Here is an 18,649-nt window from a genome sequence, read left to right on the forward strand (position 1 = left end):
AGCCGGAGAGTTCTTCCAACCGAACGGCAGGCGACTGTACTCAAATAAGTCAAAAGGCGTAACAAATGCAGTGTACTTCTTTGTGTCCTCAGTAAGCGGAATTTGCCAAAACCCCTTACAAAGATCGATACGAGAAAACCAGCGGCATCCACCTGTTTCGTCAATAATGGTATCTATCTTTGGCATTGGGAAAGGTATCAGTTCCGTTTGCTGGTTAAGGGCTCTATAATCAGTGCAAAGACGGAAGGTGCCATCTTCTTTGGGTGCAATTGTTATGGGTGAGGCAAACGGTGAGACGGAAGGTCGAATAATATTAGCCTCTAACATTGCTTGCAATTCCTTTTTAAGCCATATTTTCTTTTCTCTTGACATGTTGTATGGAGCTTTTCGTACCACCTTTTTATCAGCAATTTCAAATGGAACCGCATGTGACTTCATCGCTGGCGGGTAGTTTCCCACACAAACGAGCTCCGGATACATAGCTCTTATGTCTTCATCGCACTGAATTACTCGTAGTGGTCTAGGTACGTCAGCATTTGCCTTCACTGTTGAGTCTTCTTCAACGAGCACTTTGTCGTCCCAATAAAGATTAATCTTGAGTTTCTTCATGTCAGGGCGAGACAGCAGAAAATCATATGTAACATCTGGGATTGCTAACACTTGGCTGGTGACTGAATGTCCTTGAAATTCAATTACTACGGACGCCCACTCGTTGTGTAAGCTCACTGAACCATCGTATCCTTGTACACGAACAGCTTTGCCAGTGTGAAAACGACTGATATCCAATCGATTCTTGTTCATAATTGATACTGAAGCTCCACTCTCTACCAAGGCTTTCATTTCGACACCATCTATCTTGACCGGTACCTGTAGTAAACTTGACGACACTACGTACACCGTCTCATGGTGATCGTTATGGTGGTGCCGATGACTTTCACCGAGTTTTGCTTGTAGTTGGTAGGGTGCTTGATCCTGTGCACTGATAGAATGGTGTTCGACGCTGTTCCAGGAATTATCAGCAGATTGGCCCGAACTGTGAATGTAGTTACCTGCATAGCTGTTCGAGGATAGGCACTCCTTATGGGGACTCAACTTATTCACGTCCTGATTATTAAAAACCAGTTGTCTCCTCCACACTGAGCCTTCCTGTTCGAGTTCTGGTCCTGGTAACAGATTCTGGAGGCACTGCAAAAGCTCGTCTAGGGTCTTCGGGGCTTTCATCTGAACTTCATTTCGAATGTCCAAACAGAGACCCTAGACGAGCTTTTGCAGTGCCTCCAGAATCTGTTACCAGGACCAGAACTCGAACAGGAAGGCTCAGTGTGGAGGAGACAACTGGTTTTTAATAATCAGGACGTGAATAAGTTGAGTCCCCATAAGGAGTGCCTATCCTCGAACAGCTATGCAGGTAACTACATTCACAGTTCGGGCCAATCTGCTGATAATTCCTGGAACAGCGTCGAACACCATTCTATCAGTGCACAGGATCAAGCACCCTACCAACTACAAGCAAAACTCGGTGAAAGTCATCGGCACCACCATAACGATCACCATGAGACGGTGTACGTAGTGTCGTCAAGTTTACTACAGGTATATATCCAACTCCACGTGATTAGACGAAACTCTGACCATGCGTGTGGTGTCGGGCATTGCAGACTTCACTGTTTCCTCTAATCCAGAGGACAAGCCCTCTCGGCAAGCATCTTCCATGGCAGAGGTAAAAGGCGTCCAGTCAATTAATCGAATGGTGTTCCCTGAGAAGGACCAGGACAACGCTTTGATAATAAGGTACGTGGGAATGTGATCACTCCCGTGGGTCTCGATATCCAAAAACCATTCAACACATTTTGTGTAAGAGCTGGATACGAAAACCAGCTCAAGACAGCTGCCATAATTCACGTCCCGTAGAAACGTTGGGCTGCCGTCATTCAGGAGTGAAAGGCCGTGGTTGCAGGCGAAGTTTGCTAGCCTTTGTCCTCTTGCATTTGTCCTTGTGCTTCCAAATGCCATATGGTGCGCATTAAAATATGCGATTATGACCCATGGAGCAGGATGCGACGCCGAGATGTATGCCAATCTCTTATCCATCGTACTCAATAATAAAACTTAATCAAACTTATTTGAATCAAACTTACTTCATCAAACTTACTTGAAGGCGATATATAAGCGCCTACAAGTGTAAACATGACTTTGCCCTTTTTAACTGCTAGGCAAACATATATTGACTGTCATCATGAGGCGGAATCGGCTGGCGAACTTAGGTGAGCTCACGACGAATAAAAATGATTACTTTGCTGCATGCACCAGTTGTCGGAGACATAACAGCTTCATATCCCGATAACCTGACTGGCTTTGATACATTAGAATTACATATCACGATGACTGAGAACATATTCGTATATATGAACTGACGGAAGTATGAAAGGCGCGATTTTAGTCCTCTTGCGGTCCACTGGATAATTGACGCTGCCTTGACTTCTCGAAAGGATGGGTGATGGGCCATGTCTCTATGCGAGAGATTCAAGCACTGGGCTTAATGCGTCCGGTACTTTCAGTGCACTTCGAGGAGGCATGTTTCCAAGGTTCGACAAAATCACTCGGATGGCATCTATGAGGGGACACAGCATTGAAATAATTTGACGATGAGCTTTGGGCATGTCATCAGCAGCAGGAGTAGGCTCCCCAGCGGGCTTGACAATCTGTGCTTTTTTGGGAAGTTGCTGGCTCGGAAGCGCAGGCCATTCTCCTGGAGAAAGATTTCTCTCAGTTGACTTTCTTGTGCTGTTCAGCCCTTTTGTGGCCTCACTGGATGATGTGGGTGGGGGTGTCTGTACCTTCTTTGAGGACGTTCGGTGACGCCGACGCCGACTCCGGATCGTTTCAGCAGCCTCCCTGTGGGATGAATGGTCCCGAACCATTAGCTTCAAAACTGCGAGCTCTTTCTTGATGCGAGGGCAGTCCTTAGACGAGGCAGCATGACAACCATTATAGTTGCCGCACTTCAGGACCGTAGCCTGGAAAGTGTCTTCCGCATGAGGTTCAGCGCACCGGGGACACAGAATTGAGTATGGACAGACTCCCTTAACATGTCCAAGCCTAAAGCAGTGATGGCATTGAAGAGGCTTTTGTACGAATGGCCGAACCGGGTGTCGGAAATGACCGACTTTGACGTGAGATGGTGGGCAATCTCCTTTAAAAATCAGTTTGACACAATGATGGAAGATGAACATGGAAAAGATAGCCTGGGTAGCGATTATAAACGCTTAACCTTAAAATTTAGGAGATACACGAACGCAAAACACGAACCACTAGCATCAGAATTTCCAAAAATGAATGCAAAGCGAATAACACAGATCGCAAAAAAAACATAGAGAAGAAAGTGGAGGCATTTCTTACACTAGTCTTAGAATATAAGGAACTGGTAAACCTTAAGCAGGAGGAGATAAGACAGACGCGGAAAAACAATTGTTGGATTGGAAAGAGGGGAAAGAGCGAGAGAGAAAAACATTTATTTAGACTATCGAGATCGTTGATCTTGAGGACGAGTGGATGGTGTCCTTATTCCAGGACTCCACTGTCCATGGCTACTCGACGAACTTGCTGGACGAGCGCTTCTTGGCCTGCCAGGGTATCGCCGGTCAGCTGTACCTCCCACCGCTCAAATGACGTGTTAGGCGTCGTTAAGCGTTGAGGTTTGCCCCCACACCCCCACGAGATGTGGAAGAGATGTAGGGGTGTGTCGTCGCACGAGGGGCACATGCCGCGATATGTTTGTGGGTACATTTTGCACTATCTGTGAGGTTTGGAAATGTCTTAGTCTGGATAAGTCTGAGAGCTACTGCCTCTTCAGTGATGAGGTTTTTGTGAGGGGGAGGATAAATCCTGCGGTTGAGCCGCTGGATCTCGAGGCGGTCGCAGTAATTGGATGGCAGGGAAACGAAGGTAAAGGGTGGGGACTGATAACGCAAATTATAGGAAAGCTTGAACAGGCGTCTAGGGATCATCGAGAAGCCAAAACGTTCGGATTACACAAATAAGTACTCCTTAGATGGAACAAATGCTGTACAAATACTTAGTATAATATACATGCAGTACAAGTACTTAAGTGGTGAGTGAGCGCGTGCAAAAAAGAAAATTAAATGCACAAGTAAGCGTCGGGTGCATAACATTCGCAAAGGAGACAAAGGCGCACCAAAAAGATTCTGGAACCACGTAAGAACACTCGGATCTCCAACTGAACATTCGCGAACGGCTATAAGGCACGAAGACGGTAACATTTTGAAGGAGACGATGCGCTTCAGTACACCCGAGACGTTATCAGGGATATCTATGTCACAAAACAATTCTTAGTTCAGATTCAGCAACAACAGAAACGCCTGACAGATCAGCATTTAGCATAGAAAACGTTTACTGGAAAAACCCGATGAAAATGTCCCTGATAACACGTCCGCAGAACCAGCTGAAATATCAATACAGCTAATCAAAAACGTCGCTCTATAGAACAAGGCACTGCTGATTGGTGCCATTGAGCAAGTGATCAAAACGAACAAAATTACGGTTGAATGATGTGAAAGCAAGATCAACCTTATCTACATAGGCAAGCGTGACAAGGAAAGGATGCCCTTACGAAAATGTCAGATATGGCCCTTATATGTTTTATATATGGCCATATTTGGACATATAAGTGCCCATATAAGGCCTTATACTGCCATATAAGGATCCATGTAAGGACTTATACTGCCATATAAGGGTCCAGATACGGCCTTATACTGCCATATAAGGGTCCATATATGGCCTTATACTGCCATATAAGGGTCCATATATGGCCTTATACTGCCATATAAGGGTCCAGATATGGCCTTACACTGCCATATAAGGGTCCAGATATGGCCTAATACTACCATATATGACTGCAAGTAAGGCTTTATAACGTCATATAAGGGTACAAATAGGCGTTCTACTGTCATATATGGCTGCAAGTAAGCGCCTTATATTGCCATATAAGGATTTAAAAGTATACCTAAATTGTAGTTGTAACCCCCCCCCCCCCTCCACTCACGCGTCCAGCCCCACCAGTCCAACGTGCACCTTCAGCGCTCAGTGCACACTGTCATTACCATTCAGGAGATGGCTTGAGGTCGAATTTTCCGGATTAACAAAAACACTCTATCACCTACTGTCTTCTATTTACTCATTCACTCTTAAATTACTTTGAGTAAAACGCTGAAGAAATAAACATTGTCATCATCCTTATATATTAAAATTATAATTATTATAATTATTATTTATTATTATAATTATGTTTTGTATTATAGTTATTAGGCATTTGAGTTGCTGTTGGATTCCTCTGGCTAAAGCAAGGTAATTACATATTATGTAAAGTGTTTGCTTCCCCCCCCCCCCACACACACACAAATGTACCCCCCCCCCCCCCCCCCGGCAGAGATCCTGGGTGCGCTACTGCCGTCTGCACCGCGCCTGCCGGACAGCATGGCCTTATATACGAGATGTAGCTATACTGCACGTAACACATGCGATGCTTTGCACTGCAGCTATAGGCAAAGCATCTCGATCGAAATGAATGTGCTTGCACCGAGCAGGTAGTAACGAGTTGAAGTGAATTTTATCGCAGAAACACACACAATCAACTCATCGTTTTGCACGTTGGCTCACAACCACACCCGATGAATATGTCTACTTTTTGAGAGAGAGTATGATCATATACTTTTGCAATCATATATACCGGCCTATGTAAAGCAGCCTGGGAATATTAAAGCATGAGTTAGGAAACCTGCTGCACGAATTCCTATTCGTTATATCAGCTACTGCACAAGCACAGACAAAAAGTTTGCTACATCAGTCAATCTAGATACTTTATTCAAGCCCCATTAAATGAAATACTGCCAAAAATTACCACCAAGCTAAAGTTTTGACACATTCAGTGAAATACAAACCGAAACCAAACGTGGAATGTCCAATGCAATGTATCGCTTGGCAACACTGGTAAGCTTGCTGCGCCGGCAGCACATGGACGGCAGCTGTCAGATACCGAGGCCTGTTGTCGTGTGTAATTTTCGTTCGTGCATCCGTGTTAACGCAATGTTCTCCGCGGTTTGTGTGTTATTCGTGAACGCAATCGGAACGAGTCCTCATCAACGCAGTTTAACGCGACTGTAAGTAAAGGGAAGCAGCGGGCGCCTTCACCGGCGCGGCCCTCGGCGATCGCTTTGTTTGTATGTGTCGCGCGCACGGTTCAACTTTTGAATACCGTGGCTGCGCGTTGTCGCAGTGCAGTGATGATTATATGCCAGTGCTCATCGTGAAACTGCACAAACCGCGTCACTGCTGATGGAGCTGCCACGTACGTAGACGGCGGCGCCCGAGAAGACCTTTTCTGAAGAGAATGCGTGCCTGGCGATTGCCACTTCCAGTCGCAACTTTTACAAAGGTACGTACAATCCCCCCCCCCCCCCTCTTGCTATGTGCTATTTGCATAATTTTGAAGCAGTGCGTGTTGCGATACCGCATTCACGCAATCTTGCGCGCGACAACAAGCGACGCGATGGAGATGGCTGTCGCGTTCGTTCGTCGCCTACAAGTCGTACAGCATGCAAGCGACGAGACGAGCGACGTCTCCCCGGTGTTGCCTTTATGAGGGCAGCAAATACTGTGCGTTTTATTATTTAACTGACAAGTGCTCGTATCATAGAGATGCCAGCATGCATGCAGGTTTTTCTTTTATGTGGCGTATCCTTCTGGTATAGGTGAGTAAAACGCAAGATCCAGGAAGCTAGATTCATGGATATCTCAACTTGTTCGGGACTTACATGGATGTGTTTATAGGCTAAATTATTATTTATCATCATCAATCTATCATCGGGACTAAGAAATTCCACGAACTCTTACCAGTAGATTATTATCAAGCATGTTCGTGTGCATTGGCTCCACTTTGATACCAGCCAACATTTTTCTGGTTTTGCAGCAATTTTGTAGCATGGGGGGGGGGGGGGGCATTATGTTTTTTTAATGTTGTGATTTGCTCTTACCTTATTTACACTGCGTTCAGTGGAACTCGTTGAAGTTCTGCATTCCCGATTCACACACTGGCGTGAAAAAATTGCCCGATTACACTTAACCCCTTCAGTGACGAAGTATGATTGACTGTCGATAAATGTATGAAATTTACATAAATATATGCCAAGGTGCTGCAGACTCCATTAAGAGCAAGTCAAGATGGTAGAATGACTGCATATTATGATGATTCACTATAATTACAGAGTGATTAAGTATCTAATTGTTGTGCACGCTGTAATGATAGGTCTCTTCATAAAAAATTACTGAATCACTAGTGTGTTACCTGCACAAGTTAATTATTGGTTGCAAGCTTTACTAGAAAGAAGAAAATTATTTTGCAATTGCTACAGAAATGTCCCACATCACACCTTCCGTCAAACACTGTAGTGCCTTCTCCAAAGCTATCTTCGGTAGTGATACATTTCCCTCAGAAGTGAAATGAAGGTACTTGAGGTAACCATAATGTTTAATTTACCCTAAGATTAGTTTTTGTGGTCATTTCCTTGACACAGCTGCACAGAAATGGCAAAAATAAGTTGTGCACACAATTATGTACACCGTGACTGAAGGGAGTATCAATATGAGCTTCAGAGTGTGAGGATTTATTTACAGGAAAGGCAAATGGCTCAGCCTGAGCCAGTGTGCTCTCACCTGCTTTTCTGCTCACATGAGTTGGTAACTGTTATAATAGGGCTGACTCCACACGTTGCTTGCATTTGTTGAAACCAATTTTTTTTCTCGATATATGTGTTCGTGTAGTATTTGAGCCCACTTAATGGTAAAATCATGACAGCAGAAGCTTTCCTTGTTTTTCTTTTACCAATTTGTTAGCGTGGCAGCACATACTGTGCGGTTTATTCTATTATCGAGCCATGCTTTGTACTCGTAGAGTATACAACAGCTCTGCAAGAGTTTGGAAAATGTAATGAAACAGGGAAACTGCCTTTTAGCATGTATGCACGTGGACATTTTAAGTTTGTCGCTTCATCTGTCAACTTAGATCCTTCATTTGTCATAGCACTAATACAGGGGTACAACACAACAATATAGGCAAGCTTTCAATTTAACAGAAATTTTCATGGTTCTATTGAAATATTGTGTGAAATGTCGCCACTATACCACAACTTTAGTGAGGTTAGATTTCATTTTGACATTCTTGTCCATGTGCTAAATTCTCTTTTGGACAGCTTTTTTTCACATCCTGCAAGCACAACTTCAGCAATGCGTAACCTTTATCTGCATGGCAGACAGGTCAGGACTTAGTGGCATTGTTCTTTGACGTAGTGAATGTTATGTAAGGAATTAGGAACCAGCATTGAGTAGCACTTTGCAGCGCTACTTAACCATTCCCATGTCTAGTGGCAGCCACCAAGTGACATTTTTCCACTGATTCATGTAATCAATTATGGCATGCACCCTATTTTAGGTAGCTCTTTGAACTTGTGCATACAGCCTTCTGCTATCACGTAGCTGCAGCAATAGTATTGAGTTCATGGAATGACTGGGAGCACTCGGTTCTTTACCATCACATTTCAGTGCATATAGCATCACGTGTACTGATCACAAAGACCTCTAGAGAACAACACCTAACTTGATAACCTACACAGTGCACTTGAGCTTCATATATCATGTAAGCTGCACGCCTATTTGCATTACTCTGCAGGCAGAGACATGCAGTCAGCAACACGGATGACTGCAGTTACATGTGTCTTAAATGAATATTCACCTAATGTACATGTCACTTCAACTGTCTTGCAATGTTCTACACAAGTCGGCTTGCATATGTGATGCTGCTAGCTAATATCTGGTAATAATAATAATCCGTGTTTTCTCAGTGGCAGCTGGCCTCCATGGGGCGGTGCAGACAGGGGACTGTCATTGCTGGAGCACCTCCTGGCTATCCACAGGAAATGGAAAAAACATGGTAAATTCAAACCCCCTCTGGTTCTCATTTTCATGTTTCCATAAGTGTGTGTGTGTTCATCACCCTGAAGTTACTTAAATTTGAAAACGAAGCCATATAAAGTATACTCATGGTCTCACCTAGTGCATTATTAAACATAAAAGTACAAAATCACGCAGCTTAAGAACCTCAAAGATAATTTGTAGCAGATCAGTCACTGCAGAGGTCAGGATATGTATTGTCGATGCTCGCAGACAATAGAATTGCAGACTTGTTCATCATTAAAAGCAATTATACATTTAGGGTGTGAACATTTGGTAATGGTTTGAGTGAATGCTAGAGACGACTGCATGAATATGCCACCCCTAACGTAATGCCCTGACAGAGGCCCTTAAAGATGAAATAAATGACGATAAGAAGCTTGGTAACAGATTTGTGCAACGAGCGAATTGTAGCACGCACAGGGAAAAATACACGAGAAGGCACAAAGAATACACACACGTAGCACTTCATTGTGCCTTCTCATATCTTTATTCCCTGTTCGCGCTACAGCTCGCTCATTTCAACATGAACAACCAACAAGCCCACATCGCCACTCAGATTTGTGCAGTTTCCTTCGAGTCATATTTGGGTAATGTACCACAGACTATATTTTAAGTGAAATAAGTTATATTTCCTCGTTTAATTGGCCAACACTGTAGTTAGGCTCTGGGTATATTTTGGCCAGGTATGTATATATGTCAGTGCTACATTTATTAGATTGTTTTAGAGTGAGTTTAAGTCATAATTATAGAAATGAATACTTGTGATCATGATATTCTTGCCATAAGTTTATGCAAGGGACATGTAAATTTGGTCTTCATATAAGCAACAACAAATGGAAAGTTGCTGACGATTTTATAGGCATTGAAGATGTCAACATGTTAGCTTATTTGGATGCGTTTGTGTTGTCATGTGGCCTATATCATACGGGATGGAATTGATGGCCAAAATTGTGGACATTTTAACCTCCCAAAGGCCAAAATCATATCTTTGATATGCTGAGCTTGATGCCTGAAAATGCTCATTTACTGATGATAAACATAATGTGCAATGCACTGTAGCATTTCTGACATGCTGCAACAGTTTCAGTTGTAGATAGCTCAGCAAACTAATGAGTAATGAGTTACTCTTAGGTTATTTATAACTAAAAGAAAATTTAGTTTTTCTTTTGTGTATATATTCATTGGGGGTGATTGTATGAGAAAGAAAGGTGATCAGGTTCTATTCTTCCTTCATATAGAATTGTGTCTGCTTTCCGAACTTTAGGAAAGATGTTCAATTTGTCAGACACTGCCTGCATAACACCACCTCCATAAATAGGAAGAACTGATGTTCATCCGTGATACTCTAAGAACACTGCGATGAATCATAGGTGCACATATAAAAGTAATCACAAGAAGGGCAATGCATAGCAAGCATCTGCATCTAGATCGAGATAGTTAAATTTTGGATTAAGGTGAAACATTGCAGAAGAGCTGCATGCTGTACATGATATGCAGGCTAAATCATTGAAGGTTGATTCATTGAAGGCACTATAAAAATAATGTTTTGCTATTTTCTAATAGCAGCCGGAGTAATTGCTATGAAAGAGAAATAAAATTTTTAAGGAATAAAATAATTAGCTAGTGTCTACTACAGAACTTACAGAAATGAAATTACTGAGTGCAAATGTATGGAATAAGTTGTTTCACTTGGAGAGTGCTGCACAGGTCATGGGGCCACTAGAAAATTGTGAGGATATAAGGGAAGAGCGAAAGCATGTGCAGTGAAAATATGGGCGAAAGTGTCTGTAAAGGAGCGAAATCGATTTTAAGACTCTTACTGTAAGCCGATGAATAGGGATTTCAAGGTGGAGGATTGCAAAGGTATAGCTGAATCTCTCTATGAGCCATTGTGACACACATGAACAATTTCCGTAGAAAATGAGAATCTATTTAAGCACGTTACTGAGAGCATAATCACTGGAAAATGGTAGAGCAGAGATCGGTTTGCGTAAACACGGGTTTGGCGCTTACTTTCAACTGCAGTTTACTGAAGAAATGTGATATTTATAAGTACTGAACAAGACCATCATGGGGCATCACATTAATGATAAAGCAACCAAATATTGGAGTCACTAGGACCCCCTAATACAACCACATCATAGCCATGTGCCATGACAGATTGGTACGGCCTAGTATACCAGAGGTGATAAGAGACAATCCAGATTATCGCACAGCATGACGCTTGCCTCTAAAAATATGTGAAGGTAGGTTGAAGCATGTGCGCTGGCCCAGCAAATAATAACCTAAAAAAACAAGACTTAAAAAGCAGATGCTGCATCTATAATGATTACTCGGAAGGAGTACATAGCAGATCAAAAAACGAGAAAGCAAAACCAACCAAGTAAGTTGGTTATCTGAAGGCACTTCAGGTCTTTATTTGCCACTGCACTACGTCCAGCAGCATCTGAGGCAACAGAATTGGTCGAGCTTTTTTTGCGATCTTGTGCATCAGGCTCGCTCGTTCACATGGGCACAAAACAAATCCATCTGCCTGCCTTGAGTGTCGGTGGCATATTCTTACCTTGATACCCTGAATCAAGTTTACCAATTCAGTTTTTCGAACTTTCTGCTGCTTCTCAACCTGTGTGCATTCATTGGTTTGCCTCAAAACTGCAACACCAGTGCTTGTTTTGAGACCATATTCACCCGTTTGACAAGTTTGGTGATAGATCTGACTCCAATTTGTCTTCCACAGTGATGGCATTGTCTTGAATGCCAAGTTGTTGCAGGAGGCCCTTCAGCTACTTACGCAGAACAGCGTGTCTAGGATGGCAGTGTCAGCATTATAATTGCTTGCGATAACATTTGCAGCACCTGTAGCACTCATCACGGCAGGGTATACGGCTTTCGCCCATGGGTCAATGGCATCCTGTATTATGCGCTGCATGGCAATCTAGCCAATTGATAACTTGCATGCTTTTCATTGTAATCGTTAGGGGCTTAGCTGCAGCCTTACTAGCCACTGTGGGAGGAGGTTGCTTTTTTCGTACCTTATTTGGGGACGGAGCATTCGGTAGTTCTCAAAAAAGTTCATTTTTGAGGCAACACAATTAAAGTGTTAGTTACATTCTGCATCAGTGACGCACACACTAGCATGCTGTTTGTTGTTGGGTATCAGGGAAGAGTTCTTTAGTATCTTTCTGTTTAACTTAGTACTAAGTTTAGTGCTAGTAGTAGAAATATGTGATAGTACATTTAGTCCATGCATAGCTTCATACATCTCGATCAGAATCTGAGCAGGGCTCGCTAAAGTAACCGACTCTGAGCAAGCTTTATTGTATATCTTCTCTTCATCTTGTAGGCATCAGCGTGCTACAGTCAAATTCAAACTTGCGAAACTAAAAAGCAAAAAGAAAGGGAACTGTTTCCTCATGCATACCGCCGCAAACAGCGTGCGTGACTGTTACTGAATATTAGCAACAATGCTTATTTCCCATTGTTGCTTAATAGTGATAAACTTTCTTGTGAACTACTTGGTGCTGTAGCCTCAAAAAAATTCAAACTTGCTCCTAATGCATTTAGTAAAGCCCTCAACACACACAAGGAAAAGTTCCTATCCTAATAATTATCCAGTAGGCTCCTTGAAGACAAGGGCTTAATAATAATAATATGGGATACTGTTGGAGCTGTAGACGCTCATCTTAATCCATTACGCCTCCATAATTTTTTCTGTTAAGTACATGGCAGTCACTTACAGCAACATTGGCACTCCCATGTTAGTCATGCTGTGCTATATACACAATGCCAGGTGCTGTAATAGGTCGACAATGAAAATAACAGTCATGGGTACAGCTAAAGCGATTTAAATGTTTAAAGCAGTTAAAAAACAAATGCAGACCGAGGGGCAGAGAAATGAAAAGAGTGCAAGCACTCCTTTGTCTGCGTTTGCCCATGCCGCTTTCAACATTTCAACCATGAATACATAACAGCTTGCCCAATTTTTGGTTCTCCTGGATGCTAAAGCGGTCTCAGATCCTCATGACTAACCATTTCAACTGGATAAATCTACCGCAGTAGTGGTATAGCAGTAGAGCATCCGCCTCGTATGTGGGAGGTACTGAGTTCAAATCCCCGTGCCGCCAGAAAACCTCCGTTTCTTTCTGATGGGTAGAGATGTCCCTTGGCCTGGTGCTCGGCTTCTTGTGAGGGTTCACATCTTGAAAGAGATTTCATGCGTGCTCTCTGGGCACTTATTGTCCAACGACAGATGGCCTTGTTGAAGAGCATCAGCCTCGGCTGCCTTGAGGCAAGTGCAGCCGCTAGGTACCTACCGGTGAAATAGGTACAAGCATGCTCCCGGTCTGGTGTGATGGATAGTTGTTTGGCATGTATGTCTGTGTGCAGTCAAGCAGTAATGAACGTCAGAGACGCGCGAAGCGATGTGAACCAAAATTTAAGATGATAAGACTGTAACAAGACAAGCACTAAACACAGAATACATATCAAAGGTCCCTAAAACAAACACATCTACACTAAGTCATACGCGCAGCGTTCAAGAAAAGAGCAAGTACGTCTCATGGCTACATTCCTGATGGTGTCGTCGATCAGTGGTAGATCGTCTAGCTGTCGCGATGATTTCCGTTGGAGGCGACCCAAGGCATGATGACCTTCGTGGAAGGCCAGCCAAGGCAGGGTGACGGCAATGGTCATCAGATGAGGCAGGCGACGGCTGCATTACCGTGGCCCGAGGACTCGAATGGCTGTCGGGCGGGTTGCTTCCACCGCCACAACCTCACATGCCACCTCGAGCAAGAGGCGGCTTCAAAGCAAAGGCCTCGGTTAGGCCTCACCCCGGACACAGCCTAAAGATGCTCCATCAGGTGGCTACGAGCAGGCTACAGCCAGGCCTGCTCCAAACGGCATCACGCCAGGCGCCACTCTGCGTCTGCACCGACAGGCAGGCGCGTTGTCCTCAGGGCTGCCTCAGGTACCACGGCAGGAGCTCCCGAAACAGCGCACTGGTCCTGCGTCTTCTAAGTTGCTAGCCCCCTCTGCCCATTTGGCACCCACCTCTCTTCTTCCTTCTCTATTGTTTCTTTTCTGAACACTGCCAAGCACGCAATCTGCGCCTGGCTCGCCTTCTGTTTCTTCTTCCTTCATTCACAGTCCTCAAGAGTTTTCAAGCAGTCCACACACATAAACAACACTCATAAGGTTCTTGCACTGCACCTGGTGCTTGGCCATTGTGGGACCTCAGCGCTTGGAAAGGGAATTTGGGGCACCACATGGGAAATTGCCACTATTGGGAATGGCCCAGACCTACTTCTTTTTGTGCTCATGAGGGTTTTGACTGGTATTTAGAGCACAGGCTCCTCTCCCTGAAGAAAGCCGAACGCCATGCTGGGGTACACTTGTGTCCATTTGAATCAGTGGGCGCCGTGCGGTGGTAGAAATTGAACCTACGACTTCCTGCGGCCAAGGAGGGCAATCTACAACAAGGGCAATCAAACAAATGCACTCTACATGTGAAGTAGCGGGAGCCATTTTGACAAGACAAACTGAGCTGATGCACTCACCAAAGTAGCAGGGCAAAAAATTCTCTTGGGAAAGTTTCACCCACTGGAGACAGGCAGGTAATTGTGTTGTGACCCTATGTGAATGAGTAGGCCAATAGTAAAAGGTCGCTTGAAAGCTCGGCTATATGTTTGCCTCAGGCGCTGCCGGACACAGCGCAACGAAATTAGAAGCCTGAAGTACCTTTCTACTGCTTGGTAAGTTTGCCCATCAGTAAATGGCTTCGTGCAAGCAGTCCCTGTTCTGGCCTCTTGCTTCAGCTCATACATCCCCCCAGACAACTTGCTGAAGTAGGCTCAATCACAAAAACTTGGATACATCACAGGATGCATTCATGCTGCAGTTATGCTAATGTCACATGGCGCTCAAGTTTGAAGCTGGCCACCCACATTCCCTCTAAAGTATTATTGAAATCCATTCTATTGTCGATTTGCCATTAATATTTGGTCAGAGGTACCAATGTATTTAAACAAATTTAACATTATCATGACTTCAGCTGTGAAAACTTTTCAGTATATGTGAAAACTTCCTTGTGGTTACAGCATTTATAAAATATTGTGGACAGGTACATGAATATTTAGCTCATGTATGATGCCCATGTGCTACATAAACACTTTATGAAAGCATCTAGGGCTGGGATAGTTTAATTATTCTATTGGAATTGTTTTGTGCGTTGTAAGGGTAGCATTCTGCCTACATGATCATGATTGGCTGGCTATGTGCAGTGGATGATAAGAATGGAATATAGAAATGAAGGGAAAGGAATCACTACAGTATACCAGTCCTGCTGATACTTTGCAGCATACTTCTTGTGGAACGAGCATACGCACTAGGTATTTTTTATGCATTTGTTTATTCCTATTTTAAGCACTTAAGAAAATGACACAAAGTGGAAGGCTATGTTATATGCAGGGTAAAATCTTAAGTTAATTTCCAGAGCCACCTAGTTCAGCCTAATCTACGGCACACTAAGATTGTGTCGAAAAGCCAGCTACCAAAGAATCAAACAAAGGTGTAACTTACAAGAATGGACAAGTCTTATTTTCGAACCTTGAAAACATACATTTCAAATAAGAATTTAAGCTTAAGAAATCTGCACTTCTGGCTGGCCCTCCAGTTTCTTAAACTTCAGTAGTGTCGTCCCATAGTAGGTGGTCCTCAGTGGTGTCAGTTGAGCTTCAGATGCCAGTTCTCTTGAAGCTTTTGATGACAAGTGTCATCAGAAATCATGTTCTGTGCCTCTAGGACCAATGGACAGAACAGTTCCAGTGGCAGCCTTCTAAACTTGCCTCCCGGTGCCAGGGAATGATCACAAATACTGAAAGTCTGTGATTCTTTGTATGTAGAAGGCAGCTGCTGACATGTTCTCATGAAGCCCATGCCGCCACATGAAGCACATCATCCAGTTGCTGCTTGCGTTGAAGTTTGTAGTTGGAATGCCCTGCTTCCTTGTAAGTCGGCGAGCGTCCTTCTGTATCATTTAAATTTACACAGCACACTCATGAAGCCCATGCCGCCACATGAAGCACATCATCCAGTCGCTGCTTGCATTGAAGTTTGTAGTTGGAATGCCCTGCTTCCTTGTAAGTCGGCGAGCCTCCTTCTGTGAGCCTCCTTCTGTATCATTTAAATTTACACAGAACAGCTGTCCAGAGGCTTCTGAGCTATAAAGCACTGCTACTTCAACTTGCGAGTAAAAATCAGTCTTGGGTCAGCGGAAATTCCAGCTTGCCTTGCTGGTAGCATTCAGCTTTTCATGCGGCCATCTCTAACGGCAGATGTGTACTTTGCTGACGCCGAAGTACCTTCTGAATTAACGACTGCCATTCTACAAAGCATGTTGAAATGCTTTGAGCTTGAAGTGGGTGCTATAGCTAGCTTGCGACCTTATGTGGCACGCTAGCAGTCTGATCACTCCATGCATGCGCGGCATGACCTGTCTAGACTGACAAAAAAAGGGAAAAATACTAGCTTTGTGCATATAGCACTAGATAGCTCCAGTGCTGGTACTGCCACTGGCATCCGCAGCTGGCCATTATCATCAGTCGAAGTCAAAACCAGGCCACCGGTTGCAGTGTTGAGTTGTAAGTGTGGTCATTGTGTGGGAGGGGGGAAAATATGTGAATTTTCATAATGTGCAAACTTACGGTGTGTACTATTATTAATTAACCAAGCAGGTATGCAGTAAGGCCTATATTGGGATTATTGCTGCTATTCAATAGGAATCTGTGTAATGAAAACAGCTTGGTGTGCCTGGCCTACAATTACTTGAAAATATGCATTTGCTTCCAATTGGTCCTTCACCAGCCACAAAGCTGGCTTCAAAACAATCATAAATATTACTTGTGCTGCTTTCACCACTTGTTAGTCTTTTAATGTTTATGCTCAATTCCTCATTTCTCAGTGTATTAATCAACACAACAAGTATTGTACTTAGTCTTCTGTCGTATGACAATAATGGTTCATTTGTTTGTGCAGCTGTTTTCACAACGCGGACGACACCGTGTCAAAGGAAGTTATGGAAAAGAGACTGAAATCAGTGCACTGGTACCCCTTGCAGCAATTGGGTAATGTGCTGTAGTAGTGAACTTTGCAATAAAGTTTTATCTCTGTTCATATTGCTTTCAGATGTTATAAATGTGATTTCCACATCACACACATACCATGACCTGAAGTTTTGGATGGAATGGTGAGCATATTTATGCAGTGAGCCATCTTCAGTGCCGACTGGCATACTCTAGTGTTCAAAGGCACTGAATATATTCTAATTAAGACTGCAAGACTGTAATGCAATCACAGTCAGAATTCATCAATTCAATAAACAATACACATTTGAACAGTGGTCTCCGGTACAATGGCATACTGACAAACAGTAGAATAGGTAGTAGACAGGTAGTAGACTTGTAGGCTTGTAGACCTGTAAACTAGTATGCCGATTGGCTAGTATACCACCAAGGTCTGAAATTAGGGTTAGCCAACAGACATGTAAGCTGATAGCTGGTTGGAATTTTTTACTGGAGATATTCATATAAAATTCCAGACCCGCCGTAGTGGCTAAGGCGTACGTACGTTGCTCTACTGAACTGAAAGCTCAGGATTGAATCCCGGGCGCAGTGGCATTTCGATGGAAGTGAAATGCACTAGATGCCTGTGTGCCATATGCATTGGGTGCACATTTTTTTAAAAGCCACAGGGAGTTAAAATAATTCGGAATGCCTCGATCAACAGCGTGTGCCTCATCATAAAATTGTGGTTTTGGCATGTAAAAACCCAGATTTTAATTTATTGAATTTCCAAATATGACCATATACAGGATGTTTCAGCGAACTCTTTCAAAAATTCTTAAAGGTTGCTTGTGGCAGGTATCACAATTCTAGTTCATGAGCTGGTCTACTCGAAGAGGCGGACGTTACTTCCACAAGAAATTGAAATGCATAATCGAATATTTAACAGAAATTTACTAATTAAGTTTTTAACTAATTACCTGATGGCTCATATTGCAATTTACAAATTGTAGCCTTGGAGTTCGCCAGGCGGATCCACCATGAACAAATTCTTGGGATGACACCAGTTTCGAGATATAAATTGCCGAACTTTGCGGAGAAACGCATTGGCGTTCCTATTAGTTTCTTAACAAATCGTTGCTTTATGCATTGAAGCACAAAATTAACTGGAACGCCAATGCATTTCTCCGCAAAGTTCGCGAATTAATATCCCGAAACTGGTGTCATCCCGAGAATTCGTTCCGAGTGCATCGCCTTGCGAACTCCCCGGCTTCAATTTGTAAATTGCAATATGAGCCATCAGGTAATTAGTTAAAAACTGAATTAGTGAACTTTTGTTGATTATAGTCGATTATGCATTTCAATTTTTTGTGCAAGTAATGTCCGCCTCTTCGAGTAGGCCAGCTCATTAACTAGAATTGGGTTATCTGCCACAGGCCACCTTAAATAAATTTTGAAAGTGTTCGCTGAAACACCCTGTATATAAGAGCGCCATATATGGACATACTAAAACTTTAGAAGTGGCCTTATATAGAAATGTCCCATATATGGGCATATTAAAGATTTGG

General features: G+C 43.3%; 1 long non-coding RNA gene across 2 annotated transcripts; it reads left to right on the forward strand.

Annotated features, from left to right (window-relative positions):
- The first annotated feature begins 6,066 nt into the window (after positions 1 to 6,066).
- Positions 6,067 to 17,228, forward strand: LOC119452436 (uncharacterized). 2 transcript variants are annotated; one of them, XR_007467154.1, is made up of 4 exons: positions 6,067 to 6,448; positions 8,910 to 9,704; positions 12,365 to 12,455; positions 17,056 to 17,228. It is a non-coding gene; the product is annotated as an uncharacterized LOC119452436 (long non-coding RNA). The 2 variants fall into 2 exon arrangements; XR_005191928.2 differs by lacking the exon at positions 12,365 to 12,455 and having other exon boundaries at positions 8,910 to 8,998.
- Positions 17,229 to 18,649: the final 1,421 nt, after the last annotated feature.

This window comes from Dermacentor silvarum, chromosome 5, assembly GCF_013339745.2.
Source record: "Dermacentor silvarum isolate Dsil-2018 chromosome 5, BIME_Dsil_1.4, whole genome shotgun sequence".
NCBI classification, from domain to species: Eukaryota; Metazoa; Arthropoda; class Arachnida; order Ixodida; family Ixodidae; genus Dermacentor; species Dermacentor silvarum.